The 5,026-nt window shown below is 48.9% G+C and overlaps 1 pseudogene; it reads left to right on the top strand.

Annotated features, from left to right (window-relative positions):
- Positions 1-3,388: 3,388 nt before the first annotated feature.
- LOC117066582 lies at positions 3,389-4,066 on the top strand (annotated as a pseudogene).
- The last annotated feature ends 960 nt before the right edge of the window (positions 4,067-5,026 follow it).

Raw genomic sequence — 5,026 nt, 5'->3', positions numbered from 1 at the left:
CCTTTAGAGTAATGTCCCCAGCAGAGAGAAAAATAAACTTTCCGTGCCTTTCAGATTCAGGTTATCCATTATCTTTAGGTGACTTCTAAGGATTGTGAATGCTTGCAGACCTTGATCTCCTTGGCTTAAGAACTGAAAGGTTTTTTGGTTTTGTTTTTGGTTTTTATTTTATTGAAACAGGGTCTCACTCTGTCACCCAGGCTGGAGTGCAGTGGCGCAATCATGGTTCACTGCAGCCTCCACCTCCTGGACTCAAAGGATCCTGCCACCTTAACCTCCCAAGTAGCTGGGATCACATGCACGTGCAACCATACTGGGCTTTTTTTTTTTTTTTTTTTTTTTGAGACAGAGTCTCGCTCTGTTGCCCAGGGTGGAGTGCAGTGGTGGGATCTTGGCTCACTGCAACCTCTGCCTCCTGAGTTCAAGTGATTCTCCTGCTTCAGCCTCCCAAGTAGCTGGAATTACAGGCGCCTGCCACCACACCTGGCTAATTTTTGTATATTTAGTAGAGACGGGGTTTCACCATGTTGGCCAGGCTGGTCTTGAACTCCAGGTCTCAAATGATCTGCCCGCCTTGGCCTCCCAAAGTGCTGGGATTACAGGCGAGAGCCACCGCACCTAGCCTTCTACTCTTTATTTTGAAAAACAGCAAATTAAAAAAATGCAATGGTTCCCAATCAGCCTGGGCAACACAGTAAAACCCATCTCTACTTAAAATACAAAAAATTAGCCAGGCGTGCTGGTACACACCTGTAATCCCAGCTACTCGGGAGACTGAGGCAGGAGAATCATTTGAACCAGGGAGGCAGAGGTTGCAGTGAGCCGAGATCATCCCACTGCACTCCAGTCTGGACAACAGAGTGAGACACTGTCTCAGAAAAAAAAAAAAGCAATGAATTTCTGTATATTTTTCATGTAAATCACCAACTACAGTATTCACATGTTGCCACATTGCTCTATCACTCTCTCACTAGATATGTGTACATATTCTTGGTTTTTGATCATTCATTTCAGCAAAATTTACAGTCATCATGGCCTTTACTTCTAAATAACTTCATGTATCTCCCAAAAGCAAGGACATTTTCTTATATAGCCACAATAACATGTGTTCTTTTATAAATGAACCTCAGTTTCAAAAAAACAAACTCAGTTTAAGAAAAACAAAAAATTAAAAATAAACTGAGGCAAATTAAATATTTTCTGTTTCAATACCTTGCACCCTGCGTTCAAAGACCTCCTTGCTCACTGAAGCTCACCTGCCCTGCTTGCCACTCGTCCACACCCTGGAGCTGTGGTCCATCCCTGCTGGGGAACATTCCGGAAGACCCTTGACTCCTTGGCTCTGCTGAGCCTCAGCTTCCTGCTGGGGCTTTGAATGTCTTAGTGCCAATCTACACATTTCCTTCCTTCTCTGAAAGCCAACAAGTTGATCATTCAATTAACGGAACACTTAGATTACTGTCAAAGTTAACATCTTTATTTTATTACTGTAATAAGAAACTTTAAACTCTAAAGGTTTCAAATTATTTGTTCATAAAATCCCTTATGATTATTACTTATGTAAGCAGGGTCCATCTTTTAATTTAATAATTTTTCAACTGGAGCAATTCGTTCATTTCACATTTATCAAGCATCTACTATATTCCAGGCATTTCTGGAATTTACATAGCTAGTACAGGCCAAGCGCGGTGGCTCACGCCTGTAATCTCAGCACTTTGGGAGACCGAGGCAGATGGATCACCTGAGGTCAGAGTTCAAGACCCACCTAGCCAACATGGTTAAACCTTGTCTCTCCTAAAAATACAAAAATTAGTCACACCTGTAATCCCAGCACTTTGGGAGGCCGAGGCGGGCGGATCATGAGGTCAGGAGATAGAGACCATCCTCGTTAACACGGTGAAACCCCATCTCTACTAAAAATACAAAAAATTAGCCAGGCGTGTGGCGGGCACCTGTAATCCCAGCTGCTCGAGAGACTGAGGCAGGAGAATGGCATGAACCCAGGAGGCGGAGCTTGCAGTGAGCGGAGATCGCCTCACTGCACTCCAGCCTGGGCGACAGAGCGAGACTCTATCTCAAAAAAAAAAAAAAAATTAGCCTGGCGTGGTGGCATGTGCCTGTGGTCCCAGCTACTCGGGAGCCTGAGGCAGGAGAATCACTTGAACTCAGGAGGCAGAGGTGCAGTGAGCCAACATTGCGCCACTGCTCTCTAGCCTGGACAACAGAGCGAGGCTCTGTCTCAATCAATCAATCAATAAAATAGCTAGTACATTTGAACAACTACTATGTCCCAGGTACTGGGACACCTAGGTTAATCCTCACAATGATTTCTATTCCAATTTTCCAGATGCATAAACTAAGAAGTTAAGTAACTTGCCCAACACCCAGGTAATCTGCCTCCATCTGGAACCTGTGTTCACAGGCACCAGGTAACACTGCTGGGCGAGCCTTAGGGGAAGCTCTTCTGTGGGGCCAGCAAGAGCACCCACACTGCTGAGATAGAGGGGACTCTTGCCTTAGGTGGGGCTGGTTGTTTTTGAAGGAAGGACTCCCCCAAAAGGCAATTCCATTTTCCCAGCTTCTGTGCTCTAGCAGATAAAATAGATAGCAGCAAAAAAATGGCACCTCTGTGTGTGTGTAATTTTTTTCTGAAAAATTGACAATGCAGTCAACCTTAACTTGGCTTCTAGGACATTCTCGGTGTTCTCTTCCCTCTGGTCATGCCTCCTCTGTCTCCTTCATCAGCCTTCACCCTGGTTTTCCATGTCCCAGGACCTCAAGGCTCTGTGCGGGTCCTTTTTCCCTCACGTCCTATCTGACATTTAAATTTCCCTCTGTGGCCAGGCACGATGGTTCACACGTGTAATCCCAGCACTCTAGGAGGCTGAGGTGGGCAAATTGCTTGAGTCCAGAAGTTCAAGCCCAGCCTGGCCAACACGTGAAACCCCCGTCTTTACTAAAAATACTAAAAATTAGCCAGGCGTGGTGGTGCGTGCCTGTAGTCCCAGCTACTCAGGAGGCTGTGGCAGGAGAATTATCTGAACCCTGTCTGGGCAATCAGAGTGAGACCCTGTCTCAAAAAAAAAAAAAAAAAAAAAGGCCGGGTACGGTGGTTCACGCTTGTAATCCCAGCACTTTGGGAGGCTGAGGCGGCTGGATCACCTGAGGTCACGAGGTTCGAAACCAGCCTGACCAACATGGCAAAACCCCGTCTCTACTAAGTACAAAAAAGTAGCCAAGTATGGGGGCGCATGCCTGTAATCTCAGCTACTTGGGAGACTGACGCAGGAGAATCACTTGAACCTGGGAGAGAGAGATTGCAGTGAACTGAGATCGCGCCATTGCACTCCAGCCTAGGCGATAACAGCGAAACTCCGTCTCAAAAAAAAAAGGAAAAAAAAATCCCCTCTGGATCCCGCAGGGCTCTATCTTCACCACGCTGCTCTGCAGCCTGTGTTACAGCTACATGGAGAACAAGCTGTTTGCCGGGATACGGCGGGACGGGCTGCTCCTGCCTTTGGTGGATGACTTCTTGTTGGTGACACCTCACCTCCCCCACGCAAAAAACTTCCTCAGGACTGTGGTCCTAGGTGTCCCTGAGTACGGCTGCGTGGTGAAATTGTGGAAGACGGTGGTAAACTTCCCTGTGGAAGACGAGGCCGTGGGTCGCGTGGCCTTTGTCTAGCTGCCGGCCCACGGCCTGTTCCTCTGGGGCGGCCTGCTGCTGGACACCCGACCCTGGAAGTGCCAAGCGACTACTCTAGCTATGCCCGGACCTCCATCAGAGCCAGTCTCACCTTCAACCAAGGCTTCAAGGCCGGGTGGAACATGTGTCCCTTGTGAACTCTTTGGGGTCTTCCGGCTGAAGTGTCACAGCCTTTTTCTGGATTTGCAGGTGAACAGCATCCAGACGGTGTGCACCAACATCTACAAGATCTTCCTGCTGCAGGCCTACAGGTTCCACGCGTGTGCACCCCAGTTCCCGTTTTCAGAGGTGAAGCCAGCTGGACTTCCTGGGTCAAGTGGGGCCTTGGAGAATTTTTCTGTCTTACAAGAAGGATTGTAAAACACACCAATCAGTGCTCTGTAGCTAGCAAGAAGATTGTAAGATGCACCAATCAGCACTCTGTAAAATGCACCAATCAGCACTCTGTAAAATGCACCAATCAGCATTCTGTAAAATGCACCAATCAGCAGGAGTCTAAAAGTAGCCAATTGTGGGGAGGATTGAAAAAAGGGCACTCTGATAGGACAGAAATGAAACATGGGCGGGGACAAATAAGGGAATAAAAGCTGCTCCACCCACCAGCCCATCCCCGCTCCCACCTACGGGAGGTGGTAGCGGGCTTGGGTATTCTCTCCACCCTATGGGAGTTTTGTTGTGATTGCTCTGCACATCACAATTAAACTTTGCTACTGGTCACTCTTTGGGTACGTGCCATCTTTAAGAGCTGTGACATTCACGATGAAGGTGTCTGTGCTTCATTCTTGAAGTCGGGGAGACCACGAACTCACCAGCAGGAAGCAACTCCAGAGGCAGTTTCATCGGTAAGTTTGAAAGAATTACCCGTTTTTCATGCGCCTCATCTCTGACACGGCTTCCCTCTGCTACCCCATTCTGTGAAAGCCAAGTAACACAGGAATGTCGCTGGGGGTCAAGGGCGCCGCCGGTCGTCTGTCTTCTGAGGCCGTGCAGTGGCCTTTCAGCTCAAGTTTACTAGATACCGCGTCACCTACACCCACCTCGTGGGGTCGCTCGGGACAGCCCAGAAGCAGCTGATTCGGAAGCTTCCAGGGACAACGCTGGCTGCTCTGGAGGCTGCAGCCAACCCAGTGCTGCCCTCAGACTTCGAAACCATCCTGGGCTGATGGCCGCCCACCCACAGCCCGGCCTAGCGAGGGCACACCCCAGCTCTCTCACACTGGATTCTACGTCCGAGAGGGAGAGGGGCGGCCCACACCGAGGCCCGCACCGCTGGGAGTCTGAGGCCTGAGTGAGTGTCCAGCCGAGCCCTGAATGTCCAGC

The sequence above is a fragment of the Trachypithecus francoisi genome, unplaced genomic scaffold, assembly GCF_009764315.1.
Source record: "Trachypithecus francoisi isolate TF-2019V2 unplaced genomic scaffold, Tfra_2.0 Lachesis_group20, whole genome shotgun sequence".
Taxonomy (NCBI): Eukaryota; Metazoa; Chordata; class Mammalia; order Primates; family Cercopithecidae; genus Trachypithecus; species Trachypithecus francoisi.
This window is presented reverse-complemented; position numbering and strand designations above follow the sequence as displayed.